Below are 20,670 nucleotides of genomic sequence, written 5' to 3'. Positions count from 1 at the left end.
ACCTCATTCTCATTTTTTTCCTCTTAGTTTTAAAACATATTCTCTTTATCTTTGCTTTTGGTTTCCTTCTCTCTAGTTTTATTATTGTATTTTTCTTTCTTTATACTTATTTACTTTCTTCTTTTTCTTTTTAGTTTAAAATCATCTCTTCTTTCTGTCTTTTTCATGCCTTTCCTGATTTTTCAAATTTATATGGACAGGTTTTCTCCGCCCCCCCCCCTCCTTGTACTACCTGACAGGAGACAACAACCATACCCAATTGTTCCGCTACATCCCTACCTCCTGAAGCCACACCTACTGGGTAAGAGTGATTCCCCTATCCTGTATCACCTGATCAAGAGATAGCCAAAATCTACAGCCACACCTGACCTCAAACGTGATACACAAGCAATAGGCGTGCTCACTGTCGCTCTTACACACACTAGGAGATGGTGAGTGGATGAGGTCTCACCAACATACAATAATCAATTAAATATAACTGTAACAACACCACAATTTCTTAGAGAAAACAATTTAGTTTCAATAAAGGAATGAGACACAAGTTTTTTATTTTGCAAACAAGCAACCAATAAACTAGAAGCTAGAAGACCTTTTTAAGAAATAAAAGGCATTGAAACCATCTGATAAAGAATTCAAAATAAGTACATTTAGAATCCTTCAATCGATTGAGAGAACTATATATATTTTAAGATAATTTTATTGGGGACTATTACAACTCATAACAATCCATATATCAATTGTAGCAATCATATTTGTATATAAGTTGCCATTACCATTTTCTAAGCATTTACTTTCTATTTGAGCCCTTGGCATCAGCTTCTCTTTTTCCCATCCCTCCCCCACTCCCTTGTGACCCCTTAACAAATAATAAATTATTAATATTTTACACTGACCTCTGTCTCCCTTCCCCCATGGTTTCTGTTGCTGTTGTTCCTTTTCCCGGAGGAGGGTGGGGGTGATGTGTGTGGTTATGTGTCGATCATTGTGATCAGTTCCCCCTTCCTCCCCTCCTCGATTGAGAGAAATATTGATGAAACCAAGGAAAACAGAAGAAAAAAAAAAACCCCTCTTTAGAATTCAGGAAAACGTGGCGAAGAAAGCTAATGGTGCCTGGCTATCAAAAGAGATAGTGTCTGGGGTCTTAAAGGCTTGAAGGTGAACAAGCAGCCATCTAGCTCAGAAGCAAAAAAGCCCACATGGAAGAAGCACACCAGCCTGTGTGATCACGTGGTTCCAAAGGGACCAGGTATAAGGCATCATCCAAAAAAAAAAATTAAAAAGGTACCATAGTGAATGAAGGGGGAAGTGCAGAGTGGAGACCCAAAGCCCATTTGTCGGCCACTGGAGATCCCCTCACAGAGGGATTTAGGGGAGGAGATGAGTCAGTCAGGGTGCGATGTAGTACCGATGAAGAATACAGATTTCCCCCAGATTCTGGATGCTTCCTCCCTCCAACTACCATGATCCGAATTCTACCTTGCAAGGCTGGATAGAGCAGAGGTTGTACACTGGTGCATATAGGAGCTGGAGGCACAGGGAATCCAGGGTGGACGATACCTTCAGGACCAGGGGTGTGAGGGGCGATACTGGGAGAGTAGAGGGTGAGTGGGTTGGAAAGGGGGAACCGATTACAAGGATCTACATGTGACCTCCTCCCTGGGTGACGGACAACAGAGAAGGGGGTGAAGGAAGACTCTGGATAGGGCAAGATATGACAAAATAACAATCTATAAATTATCAAGGGCTCATGAGGGATGGGGGAGCAGTTGGGGAGGGAGAAATAAAAGAGGACCTGATGAAAAGGGCTTAAGTGAAGAGCAAATGCTTTGAAAATGATTAGGGCAAAGAATGTACAGATGTGCTCTATACAATTGATGTATGTATATGTATGGATTGTGATAAGAGTTGTATGAGCCCCTAATAAAATGTTAAAAAAAAAAAGAATTCAGGAAAACACTGTAAGAGCAAACTGACGGAATAAATTTTTTTAAAACCCAGAAGACAGAAACCATACAAAAACATCAAATAGAAATTCAGAAGATTTATACTAAAATTTCAGAAATAGATAATACATTGAAAAGGCAAAGGAGTAGAACTGAAAAAGTGAAAGGCAGATTAGTGCGCTTGAAGGTAAATCTCTCAATACGTATTTACTAGAGGAACAAAAAGAGACAGAGAAGAGAAATATTCCCCCTTGTTCATCACAGCACTGTTCACAATCATAAGAAGATGGAAACATCCTAAATGACCAACAAATAGAAAAGTGGACAAAGAAACATTGGTACACACACACATACACAATGGAATACTACACATCTCTTAAAAAGGAATAGTGAGACCACAAAGAACTTCATGACATGGATCAAGCTGTAGAACATCAACCTGAGTGAAATTAGTCAATTGCAAAATAATAAATGTTATATAAGACCACAGTTATAAGGGAAAAACCCAAGCCAAAGACTTTTATACCAAATAGAACAGATTAGAAAACCTAGAAGAAATGGGGAAATGTCTAGAGACATACTACATACTTAAACTAACATCCATATAAGAAATTACAAAGTAATATCCCTCATGAATATAGATGCAAAATTATCAACAAAATTCTACGTAATATGTACCAACAAAATATCTAAAAAGTAATATATTAGACTAAGAAGTCACACCAGATATGGAAGGATGGTTCAGTTAATGTAATCCACCATATAAATAAAACAAAGGAAAATAACCACATGATCATATCAATTGACACCGAAAAGGCACTTAACAAAATCTAACACTCATTCCTGATAAAAACATTCAACAAAATAGGAATAAAAGGTCAACACCTCAACATAATAAGGACTTACATAAGAGATCAACAGTTAACATTACTTTGCTTGCAACCTTCCTCTTGTGAACAGGAACCAGAAAAGGATGCCATTTGTTGAAACAGAGAAAAGAACTAGGAGGCAAAATACATTTATAGAGGTATAAATATAGGCATGTATATATGCAAATATATTAATATATAGTGATAGGAATCTAGGTCTATGTACATACATTTATATGTTAACTATCAAGGTAGCAGATGGATATTGAGCCTCTACTCAAGTCCTCCCTCAATGCAAGACTTGTTCTAATAACCTGGCATTCTGTGATGCTCACCTCCCCTACATGATCGCTGAAGTAAAAATAGGTGCATAAGCAAATGTGGTAAAGAAAGCTGATGGTGCCCTGTTATTAGAAGAAACAGCAACAACAACAAAAAAGATGAAGAAACAGCATCTGGGGTCTTAAAGGCTTTAAGTTAAACAAGCGGCCATCTAGAAGGGAAGCAACAAAGCCCTTATGGAAGAAGCACACCAACCCGTGTGTGATCAGGAGATGTCGTTGGGATCAGGTATCAGTCATCAGAAGACCCAAAACAATCATACTGATGCAAACAAATGGGGTCAGAGTGAAGACTCAAAGCCCATCTGTAGACAATTGGACACCTCCTCACAGAAGGCTCACAAAGAAGGGAAGAGCCAGTCAGGATGCAGCATAGCACCAATGAAACAGACAACATTCCTCTAGTTCTTTAAAGCTTCCTGCCTGCCACTATCATGGCCCCAATTCTACCTTACAAATGTGCTTGACAATTTAGGAATAGTTCTCACCAGAGAATCAAAGTTTCTCACCAGAGAAACAACAGTTCTCATTAATAGGATTAAATACTTAGGAATAGTTCTCACCAGAGAACCAAAGGCTTGTGCAGAGAGGTGCACACCACTACTGCAAAAAAACAAAAGAAGGAGAGGAGCCAGTCAGGGTGCAGGGTAGCAGTGATGAAACATGCAACTTTCCTCTAGGTTCTAAATGCTTCCTCCCCACCCACTATCATGAGCCCAAGTCTACCTTAAAAATCTGGCTAGATCAGAGGATGTACACTGTACAGATAGAAACTGGAAACACAGGGAATCCAGGGCAGATGAACCTCTCAGGACCAGTGGTGAGAGTGGTGATACCGGGAGGGTGAAGGGAAGGTGGGATAGAAAGGGAAAACTGATTACAAGGATCTATATATAACCTCCTCCCTGGGGAACAGACAACAGAAAAGTGGGTGAAGGGAGATGTTGGACAGTGTAAGACATGACAAAATAATAATAATTTATAAATTATTAAGGGTTTGTGAGTGAGGGGGAAAATGAGGAGCTGATACCAAGGGCTCAAGTAGAAAGAAAATATTTTGAGAATGATGAGGGCAACAAATGTACAAATGTGCTTGACAACTGTGGATGAGTGTATGGATTGTGATCAGCTGTATGAGCCCCCAATAAAATTATTTAAAAGAAAGAAAGAAACCAAAAGAAACATACATAAATGGGACAATGTTTCATGTTCATGGATAGGAAGATTGAAAATGCCGATAGTATCCAAAGTTATCTACAGATATAATGCAATCCTGATCAAGGTTCCAGCATCATTCTTTAAATATATGGAATAAAGTTAAAAATTCGCTTGAGATGGAAAAGAAAGAGACCCAGGATAAGCAAAGCCCTAAAGAAGAACAAAGTAGGAGGCCTCTTGCTTCTCAATCTCAAAACCTTATACAAAATCACGATAGTCAAAATAGTCTGGTACTGGAGCAATGATAGATACGTAGACAATGGGACAGAAATGAGAACCCAGAGGTAAGTCCAACCATCTACAGATAGCTGATCTTTCACAGAGGACTGACACATGAAGTGGGTAGGAAATAGTCTCTTTAACACAAAATGTTGGCAAAACTGGATATCCATTTGCAGAAAAATGAAATAGGGCCCACATCTCATACCATAGATAAAGACAAATTCAATATGGATCAATTATATAAATGTCACACCTAGAACTATAAATATAAACAATGAAAAAAGGGGGGTAAAAGTAGATTTTTTTTCCCTCTAGAATTTTTATCTGTCTTCAGTGGGAAGTTTGGTTGAAATTAACTGTGTCATTACTAAAGACCAATTGTATTTTCATTCCCCAATGGCAAAGAGTTAGAAAGCATACTTTAGGGGGGAGCGGGGAGAGAGGGGTAAAAAATGAAGACCTGATGCCAGGGGCTTAAGTGGAGAGCAAATGTTTTGAGAATGATGAGGGCCATGAATGCACAAATGTGTATGAGCCCCTAATAAAATGATTTAAAAAAAAAAAGAAAACACACACACACAAAAAGAAAGCATACTTGAAAAACAAAATATAAAAAAGACACCATTAAAATAGCAACAAAGGGAAGGGGGAGTGGTGAGGGAGGGGGAAAATGAGGAGCTGATACCAAGGGCTTAAGTAGAAAGCAACTGTTTTGAGAATGATGAGGGCAACAAATGTACAAATGTGCTTGACATACAGTGGATAGATGTATGGATTGTGCTAAGAGTTGTATGAGCCCTCAATAAAATTATTTTTTTTAATTTAAAAAATAGCAATAAAACAGCAAAGTACTTTACTTCTGGCAAAAGCTGCTGGCCTAGACTCATTCTACGCGGCTACTCATTCCCTGTACGACAGTGTGGGAGGAGGAGAAATTTGGAGCCTTGGATTTTTGCTGAAAGGGCAGTGGAGCGGGCTGAACACACTCATGGGGAAATGAGGGAGCAGAATCCACAGTGATTATCTGCTTGCCGGAACTGAACTCTGCCTGCAGCACTCGGCAGAACCCCCCCTTGATTCTCTGGGCCTTTTCCTAGCAGAACATCTCCTGCCACATCGCAGAGCCAAAGAGCAGTGGGCTCCCCACCCCCACGCCCCCAGGTGAACAAAGTAGGTTCTGGGTCATTGGTGCACTCAATAGCTGGTTGTGCTTCTCCCTTTCAGACGCAAAGCCATGAAGGAAGCCTGACAAAAAGGTGTGCCAGACAGGAACACCCCACAGCATGACGGCACAGAGAACTAACCAAGGGGGACTACAATAGCTCAGCCTCCCTTGTGTCCGAACAGTGGCACCTTCCAAACTGCAGAAAAGTTGATTACGGTTATGTTTGCTTGTTCACTTGTTCAGAGATTACAAGAAAATAGAGGGAAAATTGTAAATACAAAACATTCTCAAGTGGAGCGGAAGTCGAATAATTTATAGGAGAGAACAGACTTTCTTAGACTTGAGGAGAAAATACTAAAGACAAGGTGATCTCAAGAAAAAGGAAATGCCACCTCAAAACAAAAAGAGGAAAGTCACAAAACCTAGTAAACAGTAACGGAACAGCAAAAAAACCAAGACACCGTCAAAAGGCACGCGGCACAGACATGTATGAGGAATAAAGAAACCAAGAACACCACCGAAAACACGTGGGATAATTCATACATATCGATAATGCCACTGAATGTAAATGGACTGAATGCATGATTCAAGAAACAGAGAGCAGTAGATTAGCTAAGAAAATAGAACCTATCAATAGACAAGAAACATATCTTAGACACAAAGACAAAAATAGATTAAAATATCAAAGGACAGGAAAAATCAAACTAATGGCAATTTTTCAAAGCAGGAGTGGTGATATTAATTTCTGATGAAGTAGACTAAGGCAAAATCTACCAAGAGAGACAAAGAGGGGCATTACATAATGATTAAAGGGACAATGGAGCAAGAAGGCAGAACCATAATAAACATCCATGCACCCAATGAAACACCCTCCAAATACATTAATCAAACTCTTAATAGAGTTGATGAGTGAAATAGACCATACTATAATAATAGCAATAGAAAAAACAATAGCTATAGATTTCAATACACAAAGCTAGAGGAAGGATAATACAAAAAAAAACATCAATAAAGACACAGAAGTAAACAGCACAATTAATGAATTTGACTTCTTGGATCCTTACAGAACACTCTGCGGAAGAACACACAGTATATGTTCTTTTTCAGTACACATTGGACATTATGCAAATTACACTATATATCAGCCACAAGGCCAGCCTTAATAAAACTGAAATCATTGAGAAAGTTAGTCAAACACAATAAAGGACCACTATTGTATGAGACCATTGTTGTTATAAAAGAACAAAGCAAGACAAAGGTTTTAAATGCCAGAAGACACAGACATTGATGGACACCAAGGGTGGGCAGGAGATGGCAGAAAGGGGAAGCAATACGCTAGGGTAGGCAGGTGTTAACTTACTTGAAGAGGGGAACACTAACCTACAAGAGAAAGAAGAAAAAATGGGGGTGCCAGGCAAGCCATGGGGGGATTTTATAAGTAGTTTCAGTTGTTGAATACACAAATGATTATCTGAAATATAAACCTACACCTAATTCACAAGCAAGAGGGATTTTTAAAGGTGGGAGGTACTTATGAATCATTCTTGATAAAAGATTTGCAACAACTTTGTGTCACAAATAAAACCTTGACTAGCATTACCCACTGCTGTTGAACTCATATCAACACACCCCCTGCCATTGAACTCAACCCAGTCTCCCTCTTAGAGTTCCTGAGGCCAGGAAATCGTTTCTTAAAAAATTTAATCATTTTATTGGGGGCTCAAGCACATTTGTACATTTGTTGCCATTACCATTCTCAGAACATTTGCTTTCTACTTGAGCCCTTGGTATCAGCTCCTTTCCCCCCCTCCCCGCTTCCCCCTCCCTCATGTACCCTTGATAATTTATAAATTATCATTTTTGTCATGTCTTACACTGTCTGATGTCTCCCTTCACCCACTTTTCTGTCGTCCGTTCCCCAGGGAGGAGGTTATATTAGACCCTTGTCATCGGTTCCCGAGGCCAGTAAGTCTTTACGGGAGCTAATCGCCTCACATTTCTCCCCAGAGAGCAATTGGGGAACTTGAACTGCTGATTTTGTTGTTCGTGGTCCAACGCTTACATAACAGCGCGTAAAGTTTCCTTATATCAACCCATTGCGCCTCTGTAAGCCAGACAAACTCTCGCGACAAGATTTCTACGGCTGCACATTTTTATGGAAGCTGACTACCACATCCTTGTCTTTCTCCTCCTGAGCTACTGACGGGTAGCCGTCCAGTGCTTAGCCCATCATGCCACAGTTGAAACATTAGCTTGTGTCTGTCTGGAGAAAAACTCAATATCTTAGAACTTTCAACCCCAAACCCCAAACCAAAGGTTTGATTATGGAAATTTGATCCCCAAATTTATAATGACGAATAAAAGGCCATGACTAAAGAAGAATAAAAGGGGTCTACCCTCCCCCGACATTCCATTACATTATAAAGCAAAAGTAATGAGGTCATTGAGTCATTGGCGTAGGGATCAGCAAATTGATCAGTTGAATAAACTACCCACTGACAAAAGCTCTCTGTAGGATTTCTGGGGTTCTGAATCTTTTTCAAAATCTTGCCTGCAATATAATTTTGCCTTTCAAAGGCAACTATACGTACACGTTTATAGTTTATAGTTATGCATTTCTACTAAACTGTTTTGGGAGAGCAAATGTCTTTCAGGGTTTCGAGTTCTCCCGTAAGCTTCTTGTTCCTGCAGCACTACAGCTTGACTCAGCAGACATTTTACCGTTTCCTTCTACCTTGACTTTTTTTTTCTTTGCAGCTTCCCTGAAAAAAAAAAAAAAGCGTAAGCAAAAAGTACAAACAAAATAGTGTGTGTATGCTATTGAGTAAGGAAGACTATGAAGAATAATCACTGCATTTGCATTTTGGTGCTGGAGAGGAAGATTGAAAGTCTCATGGAAAACCATCTGTTTGGGGAAGAAGTCAGGCCAGAGCGCTCCTTGGAGGCATTGTTGGGACAACTCCATCTTGAGAACATGTCCCTGGAGAAGGACATCAGATTTGGTAACATAGAGGGACAACGACAAAGAGGAAGGTCTTCAAGGAGATGAATGAGCTCCACGGCTGAAGCTATGGGTTCAAGCACAGGAACAATTGTGAGGACGGCCCAGGCCCGGGCCCAGGCCCAGGCCCAGGCAGCATTTCCTTTCATTGTGCACAGAGTCCCTATGGATGGGAGCTGATGTAAGGGCACCTAACAACAACATTAATAGACACATTTAAATAAGCTTGGTAAATGTGGTCAGGGTTGCGTCTCAATTCTTGGAATAACCTTTCCAATTCCATTTCAGACTCTAAGCCAAACTGTGCAAACTCCCTGCAGAGGCGGCAATCACTCCTGACTGCCTGTGGCACAATGGCAATGGGCACGCGGGCCTGATGAATCGGCAGGTCACGGAGTGGTGCAGAACAGTGCATGCTGCTCAGTCCTACTGTGGCAGTAGTGTTAGGTGGCACTCCTTCTTCCCTTCTTCCGAAGTGCCTTCTTCAATCTGGGGCACATCTGGCACTTCCTAGGAATGCTCCTTCGGTATTTTTCTATAAGAGAATCTTTTTGAAAGGATTCACCTCCATTTACAAGAATCAATCACACTTTATGATTCTGCATTATCATAGGTCTCTGCAATTGTTGCACACCCAACAGTTTGTATTTGTAGTGACTGGGTAATTGATGTATATGGTATCCCAATTACTCACTAGACATGTACACTTTGGCCCGAAGGTATCTGTACAAGAGGTACAGCTCAAGAGTTTGCCGGTCCCTTATACAGCTACGGAAATCTTAGATTTGTCTTAATAATGTTTCTTACCATATTTGTTCATTATTAGACATTTCTAACGAATGCTTTCTTCTCTATCCCACCATGAAGAGATTATGGAGAGTACCTCATGACTGACGGGGAGATGGAGACCGCACCATAGCGGGAAACGAAATCTTTACGAGAACTGGAAGACTTATCTTTCTTTCGGGGGGCAGTTGGCGAGTGTATAAACAACTCCAGTTAGTGGTTAGCTGTCCAACTTTAGGGTTTCTTGTTAACCAGAAGGAAAAACCAATCTCACTGCCTGGACTCCTTGAAAAAGCTCTTTAACAGCTTTCTCGTTTTCTTCTCTAACCTTATCAAAGGCACTTTATCTAAAAAACCCAAACTCACTGCCATCAATCAATGCTGATTCATAGTGACTCCCTGTGAGTTTCTAAGATCACAACTGTTTACCGAAGTAGAAAGCCCTGTCTTTCTCCCACAGAGCTGTGAGTGGTTTAGAACTGCTGACTTTAGGGATCACAGTCCAATGTGTAATCACAACACAAGCAGAATAGAGCATATTAAATTAATAGAAAAGATTGAAGAAGAAAAAAGAAAAGATTGAAGTTGTCAAGGATTTCTTCTTGCTTGGATCCACAATCAATGCTCCTGGAAGCAGCAGTCAGAGATCATATTGCATTGGGTACATCTGCTGTACAAGACCTCTCTAAAGTGTCGTGGAACAAGGATATCGCTTTGAGGGCTAAGGTGTGCCTGACCCCAGCCATAGTATTTTCAATTGCCTCCTATGTAATGTGAAAGATGGACACTGAAGAAGGAAGACTGAAGAGAATTTGAACTATGGGACGGGAGAAGAGGAATGGAAGTACTAAGGCTTGCCAAAGGAACAAACAAACCTGTCCCGGAAGAACAAACAAGCCTGTCCCGGAAGAACAAACAAACCTGTCCCGGTCAGAATACTCCTCGGAAGCAAGGACGAGGAGACGTTATCGCCTGTATTTGGGTATGTTCTCAGGAGAGATCAGTCCCTGGAAAAAGGCATCATGCTTGGTAACGTGATGGGGTAGCAAAAGAAGAGAAAGACCCTACCAAGATGGGTTGACACGGCGGCTGCGATGATGGGCGAGGACAAGACGATGATGGCACAAGACTGGGCAGATTTCATTCTATGGTACCGACCAGATAGCACCTTACAGCAACCAGTTAATCAATCATATGAAAAGGTCCTTCTGCGGGAAACAGGCACAATGGTGAGATTAGAAAAAAAGAGTGGAAAGAGCATCATATGATATTTAGCATGTTGGTTTCGGATCGCCTCCTCAGCTACATGTGTATTACACTCAATACTGTCTCCTCCTGGCTTCATGGGAAGCTGAATCATCATCTAAACCCATGTCATGATGTATTATGTGCATTTATAGTTGCAGGAATTGAAATATGGTCCACTTCGTCCATGTATTTTACTCTGACCTTAAACAGGAAGTGATCTCTCCTTCTCTGATGGGAGCAAGTCACACTAAGTGTTTGATGACATCAGCGATAGCTTGTTCATTTGTGTGAAGCAGGCTTCTCATCTAACACATTATCCTTTAGATAGTCTTCAGATATCAACTCAACATTGAAGTATTTAGAAGTAAATTCTGCCTGCAGGGAGGGTGGACTCAAGATGACTTTTGTCAATGGTCCAAAGCAACCATGTAACCTTGCAAGCAGCTAGATACCCTCTTCTAAGAAACCCTCTTTACTCAGGCTCCTGGCTCACTCTGTATTATATGCCCACTTTGTTAAGTGCTTCCAAGTTGATTCTGGCTCACAGTGGCCCTAGGCTCAGCAGAATGAAACACTGCATGGCCCCATGTAATCATTATAATTGTTCTATTTGAACCCATTGTTTCAGCTGTTTTGTCAGTCTAGCTCATGGACTAGGGTATAAAATAGATCCAAATCTCAAATATAGTTTAAGAATAATATTTATTAAGTCTTAAATGGGACAAAGACCCATCATCAGGCTGAGGCATGCCACCACCATGAGGTCATAATGGTGTCAAAAGAGTCACAGTCAGGACTCTATTTTTTTTTTCCTTTGGAGGGGAGGGGAAGGGGGAGGGGGAAGGGAGGGGGAGAGAGCGTCAGGACTCTATTTAAATAAGGCCTGGTGCCAAGGAAATGCCCACGGATTCGGCCATGTAAGTAGCGTTGGATAAAAGAACTTACAAGACTGCCTCAGGGACTGCCACCAAGACAGTCAAGGCAGGGCATGACTCCTGAACATGTGACCCTATGAATGGTCATCTCCATTAAAGACACACCAGTCAAACCCCTAAGACAGCGGCTGGCTCTCAACTTGTGGGCGTGAGTGACCCTTGGGACTCCAATGTCCCTTTCACAGGGGTCGACATTTTTCCAGTGGTCTTAGGAACCAGACACCGCTCCTCTATCGGTCTCCAGGCAGGTCCGCCCACATGCAGATACACCTACATACGAGCACTCGGCGTGAAGACTGTTGCCCATGCTATACCGTGCTTCACGACAAGATTTCATTTATTTGTCATTAGAAATGCACATTTCACAATATAGAATTATATATTGCTTTTGTGATTAATCACTATGCTTTAATTATGTTCAATTTGTAACAATGGAAATACCTCCTCCTGAGTATCATATATTTACATGACGATTCATAACAGTAGCAAAATTAAGTTATGAAGTAACAATGAAAATAATTTTATGATACTTACCTGGCAGGGGAGATACCATGATCACGAAGGTGGTTTTCCCAGGGCGAGGCTTATCCATTGCACTCCGGATGTGCTGACCCCTGCGATTTCCCCAAATGTGGGAAACTCGACTGCATAATTTGTGGTAGTGGGGGACTGCGTTCGCGCTCTCCCCTAAAAAAAAAGAAAATAATTTTATGGTTAGGGGTCACCACACATCAAGAGCTGCATGAAAAGGTCATATGAGGCATCAGGAAGGTTGAGAACAACTGCCCTAAGAGATTGCCCCTCTCTGGGCTGACTGGAAGAGGTGGAGGTAATCTACTTTCCAATTTGCTTGGCCTGAGGCCAAGGTGATTAACATCCTTAGTTAATGAACAGAAGGAATTCAATGGAGACTTAATCTCCATGGGGATCCTGCAAATGGAGTTTGGGTTTTCACGGTCATCATAGTCTTCTGCAAGTGGGGTGCTCAGAATTTAAACTCTAAAGAAGGGTCTTCCTTTTTACCAAGCATGGTGTCTTTTTCCAGGAACTGGTCTCTCCTGATAATATGTCCAAAGTATAGGAGATGAAGTTTCACCATCCTCTCTTCCAAGGAGCATTCTGTCTGTGTTTCTTCCAAGACACATTTAGCTGCCCAAGAACAGTTTCAATATCCTTTCCCAGGGCCCTAATTCAAATGCCTTGATTCTTCTTTGTTCTTCCTTATTAATGTCCAACTTTTGTTTGCATATGAGGTGATTGAAAAATCCACAACTTGGGTCAGGTGCACCTTAATCCTCCAAGTGACCCCGTTGGCTCTTCAACACTTTAAAGAGGTGCAGCCGATTTACCTAATGCAATACATCTGTTGATTTCTTGATTGCTACTTGAATATTGATCATGGATCCAAGGAAGATACAATCATTAACAAATTTAATCTTTTCTCCATCTACCATCACGTTACCAGTCAGTCTGATTGCAAGGATTTGGATCTAATTTGCATTGAGCTTTCATCCATACAGAAGGCTGTAATCCTTGATCTCCATCAGCAAGTGCTTCAAGTCCTCTTCACTTTCAGCAGGCAGGGTTGTGTCATCTGCATACCACAGATTGCTAATAAGCCTTCCTCCCATCCTGATGCTGCACTCTTTTTCCGTATAATCCAGCTTCTCTGATTATTTCCCTGACATACAGATTTATAAATGTAAAGAAAAGGCGACTTTGATACACCCCATAACTGCCTCCTGCTTCAAGTACTGGCTCCACAGGAGCACCATGAAGTGTTTAGTATTCCTATGCTTCTCAAGGCTGTCCTTCGTTTGTTCCGGTCTACACAGTTGAAGGCCTTGGCGTAGTTAATAAAACACAAGCAAACAGCTTTCTGGTATTCTCTGCTTTGAGCCAAGATCGATCTGATGTCAGCAATGATATTTCTTGTTCCACATCCTCTTCGGACTCCAGCCTGAACCACTGGCAGCCCTTGTTGGATGATCTTCAGCAAAATTTTACTTGTATGTAATATTGATGATATAAACACAGGTGTGTATAAACACAGGCAAGCAGATGGCTGTGCATGTTTTGCTCTTTATTTCTTTAGGGTGTATAGCGGGTAGAAAGATTGCAGGATCTTTGTATTATTTGCATTTGTTTAAGAAAACATATTGATTTCCATAGCGGTTATACAATTCTATAGTTGTATACATATACCAACAATGTCTGACCCACAGTGACCTTATAGGATAGGTAGAACTGCCTCTGTAGGTTTCTGAGATTAACTTTAAAAATAAATCATTTTATTGGGGGAGATTAACTTTTTACAGGAGTCAAAAACCTCATCTTTCCCTGGGGAGCAGCTAGTGGTTTCGAACTGCTGACTCTGGGGGTATGCATACATACATGTATGGAGCAAGTAGTTGCACTTGACTACTGGCCTACAGGTTGGTCATCCCAAGGGTACTCACAAGATAGTCCTTGCAATCTACAAGGTCACTCACTACCTGAAAAACTCTATGGACCAATTTTACCCTGCTTGCATGAGATTACCATGAGTCAGGATTAACTCCATGTCATCTAATGCAACCACCACCAACACATCTATCAAGTTTGCTTGCAGATCTCATCTTGGTGCTCACTCATGTAGGAAAGTTTGTTTTGGGTCAATGCCTGAAAAAGTCATTATGATATTAAACTTGACCTGCCATTAATTGGTTTTCTAAGTGCTTCTACTAATTTAGACCCTCACCAATAGTAACTCCCATTGATTCATATCTTCTCCTGTTAGTCAATATGATTGGTCATCTTAATGTTTTCCAATCCCAAATGAAACAACATTAAAAACAAAATAACACCTGGCAAAGCTGATGAATTTGTTTCCAAGTCATACAAAGTCAGGTCATGAGGAATTGATTGTCCACATTGCAATCTCAATAAACCAAAGTAACTGCTATTGAGCCATTTCCCCAATTCCTAGGGACCCAAAGAGGACAGATTAGAACTGCCCCTGTGGCTTTCTAAGACTGCAACTCCTTATGAAAGTCGAAAGCCTCACCTTTCTCCTGTGAAGCAACTGGTGGTTTTGAACTGCTGACCTTAAAGTTAACCACCCAATGAGTAACCCACGACATCACCAAGGCTCCTGCTGATTCCTTCTAGCCCGCCAGTGGGGATGGTGGTGATCTGCTTCTGAAGAATCAGCCATTGAAAACCCCGTGGAGCACAGCTGTGCTCGGACACACGTGGAATTGCCATGGGTTGAAGTCAATTTGATGGATAATTGGTTAAAAAATATCATTCCTAAAATGCAATCAGATACGACAATTGATCTTCAGCATTCATCTGTGTCCTTGCACATGATTGGTCATGGTTCAGCACAAAAGGACTAACAAATCTCCACTTGCTTCCATCTTGCCCTTCTCTCTCCGAGCCCCAATGGCATAGAGGCTTGAGTGTACAGAGGTATGTAAGATGAGGCCTCCCCATTCTTGCTAGAAGGAGATTGCTGACTGAACTTCCCTGATAGATTTTTTTTTGTTTTTGTTTTTTTTTGGTGCGCCGCCCGGGAAACGAATTTGTTTTGTTTTTTGAAGTCTATGGTACTTTCAGTATTCTTCACCAGCACCATAACGCCAATGTCTCAATTCTTCAGTCTTCCTTATTCATTGTCCAATTTCACATTACAATTACAATGAAAATGCATGGTTTGAGTCAGGTACAACTTAGTCTCAAAGAAACAACCTTGCTTTTCAACACCTTAAAGACGTCTTCTGCAGCAGATTTACCCAATGTCATTTTATCTTTTAAAAAATCATTTTATTAGGGGCTCATACAACTCTTATCACAATCCATACATACATCAAATGTGGAAAGCACATTTGTACATTCATTGCCCTCATCATTCTCAAAACATTTGCTCTCCACTAAGCCCCTGGCATCAGCTTTTCATTTTCCCTCTCCCTCCCCACTCACCCATCCCTCATGAACCCTTGATAATTTATAGATTATTATGTTGTCATATCTTGCCTTGTCCGACGTCTCCCTTCACCCACTTTTCTGTTGTCCGTCCCCCAGGGAGGAGGGCACATGTAGATTCTTCTAATCGGTTCCCTCTTTCCAACCCACTCTCTCTCTACCCTCCCAGTATTGCCACTCACACCGCTGGTCCTTGAAGGTATCATCTGTCCTGGATTCCCAGTGTTTCTAGTTCCTAGCTGTACCAGTGTACATCCTCTGGTCTAGCCAGACTTACAAGGTAGAATTCGGATCATGATATTGGTCGGGGGGTAGTGGGGAGGAAGAGGAAGCCTTTAGGGACTAGAGAAAAGTTGTATTTTTCATCGTTGCTACATCGCACCCTGTCTGGCTTGTCTCCTCCCCAAGACCCCTCTGCAAGGGAATCTCCAATGGCCTACAAATGGGCTTTGGGTCTCCACTCTGCACTACCCTCATCATTCACTATGGTAAGATTTTTTGTTTTGATGATACCTGATACCTGATCCCTTCAACATCTCGTGGTTGCCCAGGCTGGTGTGTTTCTTCCACGTGGGTTTGGTTGCTTCTGAGCCAGATGGCTGATTGTTTACTTTCATTTTATCTTTTGACTGCTGCTTTGAGCAACAATGACTGTGGATCCAAGCAAGACAAAGTCCTTGACCCTTTCCATCTTTGCATCACACAAGCCACTACAGAACACAAACTTACAGACAAATGGTGACATTGGTCTCTCTCTCTTTCTCACTTACATAGAGTAGATGCTGACTCATAGCAACCATACAGAGCAGGGTAGAACTGCCCCAGAGACTTCAACTCTCTCCTTTTTAAATAGTTTTATTGGTATGTAATTTACATATTGTTCAACTAAATAGTTCAATCATATTAAGAAGAGTTGTACAATCATCACCACAATCAATTTTAGAACATTTTCTTTCTTGTACTTAGCATTCCATTTTCCCCCAACCTCCCCTGCCATACTCCCAAGAAACTATTAATCCAGTTATTGTTTCTATAGATTTACCTATCCTGGATTTTATAGCGGAAAAAAAAATAACAACAAAAACCCAGCTAGTTAACAGTAGCGAAGCAAAACAAAAACGTCCATCAAAAAGAAAGCAGAAAATATTAAAAAGTACAACAAATTTAAATTGAATCAAAAGGGAGATAATATTTTAACCTAACTGCATTGGCAACGACCCACTTTCCAATGCACTGTGCATGATATCTCCAGTCTATGATCAGAGGGCATTGACGGGCAGCTTAATTCACTTGTATCCCCACTCCCCACCTCCTTTTCTCCCCTAAAAGACTCTAACTCTTTACAGGAGTAGAAAGTCTTGCCTTTCTTCCACAGAGTAAGCGTGGCCCAACATGGCAACTATGTCACCAGGCCTCCTTGGTGGCACTGGCATGGGCTACTAAACTTCAGTCAACGCATAGAATGCATGGAGACTGTCTGGATAAGCTAGTTGTTGGGAAGACTATGATTTGGGTCCTAGCTCTGCCACTTATCACTTATCAGCTCCAGTAAAGTAGGAGTCATTGTGATGACAATCACAACTGTTAGGGTGTAATGCCACTCTTCTCCTTCACTACTAAGCCTATGAAGATCGATAAGACATAGGTCATTGTCACATTTTCATTCTTATTTTCACTCCATATGTAAGGGTTCAAAGTCTAGTCTAGTTGAAGGGTGGGTAGACTTTTAGATGAAGTCAGATAAACCGGGTTTGAAAACCTTCACCTTCATCTCTCACAAGCTATGTGACCTTGCATAAGAACTTGGTTTCTCTAAACCTCTGCTTCCTCATTTGTGAAAAAATTATCAAGTAGAAGAAGACATGTATTGCATGTTAATGAAGTGCCAAAACTGTCCGAAGCATATGACAAAGACTTAATCATACTATGTGCTAAGTAAAATTATTATTCACATTTAACAGAGGGGCAACTAAGAGGCTACATTTACACAGCGAGGAGTAGAAACTGCAATTTCAGTTGAGGCACAAGAACCCCATCTCACAACACTATACTGAGGTTCACATGATAGCTTGTGATCACATATGTGGAATCAAACCTACAGTAAGAGTAGCACAGAGGATGGGAGGGGATATTAGAATTATATGCTAATTCTGAAATTATATATGAAATATAAAACTCTGATAAATTAAGGATGTGTGTTGTAATTCCCGGAGAGGCCACTAAAAAAGTACAAATATGTCATTATCACATTATAAAAAACTAACAGATCAGATAGACTGGGATAATAAAAACACTTATTTAATCTGGAAGAAGTCAGCAAAGGAACACCAAGAAACATAAAGGAAGTAGGACAAATAGAAATCAAATAGCAAGAGGAGAGGCTGAAGACTAATCTTAGAAATAATCACTAAATTGGATTAAACCCTAAAAAGGCTGACCCCACTGCCATCCAGTTGATTCCAACTTACAGTGATCCTATGTAGAACTCCTCCTTCAAGTTTCTGAGACTGTCAATCTTTTTTTTTTTTAATCATTTAATTGATGGGATCGTACAACTCTTATCACAATCCATACATACACCCATTGTGCCAAGCACATATGTACATTTTTGTTGCCATCATCATTCTCAAAACATCTTCTTTCTACTTGAGCCCTTGGTATTAGTGCCTCATTTTCATTTTCCCCTCCCTCCCTCATGAACCCTTGATAATTTATAAATTATTATTATTTTTCATGTCTTACACTGACCGATGTCTCCCTTCACCCACTTTTTTGTAGTCCATCCCTCTGGGAGGGGGTTATAGTAGATCACTGTGATCGGTTCCCCCTTTCTCCCCCACCTTCCCCTTCCCCTCCTGGAAGTGCTACTCTCATTATTGGTCCTTACTGTCAATCTTTATTAGAGCAGAGAGCCTCATCTTTCTCCAGCACAGCAACTGGTGAGTTTAAACCACAGATATTTGGGGTTAGTAGCCCAGTGCTTTGTCCATAGTGCCACCAAGACCCTATCACTAAAAACAGTAGAAATGATGAAAACATATTAAAAGGCAATACCCAATTAAATATGAAGATATAGATAAATTAAACAGGTTGAAAGTAAATATATGTATCATGCAAACACCAATGAAAAGAAAGTTGATATAGTTAATATCTAAGTAGACATGGAGGGTCCCCAAAGGAAAGATAAATGGCTTCTTTAATCAAGAGCACGCGCACACACACACATATATTCTAAATGAGTATGCATTTAATAACAGAGCTTCAAAACACATGAGCAAAAATTGACAGAACTAAAGGGGAAAATAGACAAATCCATAATTGTAGTGGACAGGGCACTAAACAATCACACATTCGTAACTGCAAAATATACTTTCTTTTAAGTGCAAATAAAACATTCGTCTAGGTACATCCTACCTATTGCAAATAAAAGACAAGGAAAATCCATTTCAAGTAACATGAGCGTGACGGTGAACTATCTTATTTATCTCATCATTTATGATTCTGTGAGTTCTACGTCAACATGTACATTTTAGCATGTTCTCCCTCATTTATTAGCAAGTCTTTTATTTTCAATGAGTATATATCTAACCAATACTAATATCCAGTTCTTCAATCCCTCAAACAATTTTGTTATTTAAATGGGAATTGCAAAAGAATATTTACAGTTTAGTTTAGACTTCAACTTGATCTCCCTTTTCCTGGGTTCTGCAGTTCCCTATTCTCAGAAAATGCAATCTCCCACCTGAAGCTTGGCACCATATGATTTAGAGACTGCCGCCTTGTTGCTTAAGATTCTCCAAAAATAATCTTAGCTGCCACTAAGGACAATGAACTTCTGCAAAAGCAAAACTGTCAATCAGGGGTCATTTCTGCAGTGTCCTTATAGCCTGTTACTCAGCTCACTTCTGTGGCTGAGGGAAACAATGGTGTCTCTGTCCCTTAAGGGGAAAAAAGGAAAGATGCACAGTGTGTGTGCGTGTGTGTGTGTTGGGGGGTGGGGAGGCCTGTCCTAAAGACTTTAGACCTTAATGAAGAGGTCTTTGAAAATTAAATATAGTCAGGGATCCTAAATCGGTCTGTGGATAGGTCTGTGTAGGGTTCTCAGGAAAATGAGTGCAAATATTTTTTATCTTCCAGGAGAGGAGCATCTTCAGATTCAAGGAAGAGAAGAGAAGCCACGGCTTCTCAAGTACTGGAAGCACTATTGCATCTCCTTTTCAAGTTGCCTTGCAAAGCGCCCTTTAAAGCACCTTCGGGAGCCTGGATGATGTAGTTAAAGTGCTCAGTTCATCCAAACAAAGAAGGGATCCTCTGCTTCCATGACTCAAAAACCCCCTGCCATTGAGTCAACTCTGACTCACAATGAAATTAAAAACAAACAAACAAACAAACAACCCAAACTCACTGCCATTGAGTCCATTCAGACTCACTGGACAGGCTGAATGATATGTGTGGGTTCTGTCTATCTTCCCAGGACCATAGAGTTGTTAGTGGTTTTGGACTGGTCAGCTTGCAATTAGCCACCTAATATGTAACCCACCATGACACCAAGGGTCACTGTACAGCTGTCAGCCTTGGAGACTCCATGGGGGCAGCTTGGCTCTGTCCTACAGGGTCACTAGGAATCAGAAGACAAGTTTTTGTTTCATTCTTTTTCTCCCCGTCCCCCCTTGGTAAGGCATCGTTATACCTTAGTTCCCACAAAGGACCCCATGACTGAGTTTCTCTTTCCTAATTTTTAAATAGGGTCAAAATACCCAAGTTACTTTATTTAATGTGGTTATTAAAGTCTCCCTGCTCAAGTGCAGTTGTCCTAAGGCGCTTTAATGCAATCTCTATAGAATGCCTATAGCTGGCTACATTGCTAAGAGGCAAAACAGGCAGGAAATTGATAGCCAGATAACATTGATGATCTCTCTATTTATTTATATATTTATCTATTTATTTATTTGTTTGTTTGGTTGATGATCTTTTAC

At 40.7% G+C, this 20,670-nt stretch overlaps 1 protein-coding gene and 1 non-coding gene across 2 annotated transcripts in view; both read left to right on the top strand.

Annotated features, from left to right (window-relative positions):
* The window catches only part of SPIC (Spi-C transcription factor), a 116,106-nt gene that overhangs the window by 74,163 nt on the left and 21,273 nt on the right, over window positions 1-20,670 (top strand). The gene's annotated exons all lie outside the window — the stretch shown is intronic.
* Window positions 12,255-12,418, top strand: LOC142452066 (U1 spliceosomal RNA). The gene has a single exon (XR_012785129.1). It is a non-coding gene; the product is annotated as a U1 spliceosomal RNA (small nuclear RNA).

The sequence above is a fragment of the Tenrec ecaudatus genome, chromosome 6 (genome assembly GCF_050624435.1).
Source record: "Tenrec ecaudatus isolate mTenEca1 chromosome 6, mTenEca1.hap1, whole genome shotgun sequence".
Taxonomy (NCBI): domain Eukaryota; kingdom Metazoa; phylum Chordata; class Mammalia; order Afrosoricida; family Tenrecidae; genus Tenrec; species Tenrec ecaudatus.
This window is presented reverse-complemented; position numbering and strand designations above follow the sequence as displayed.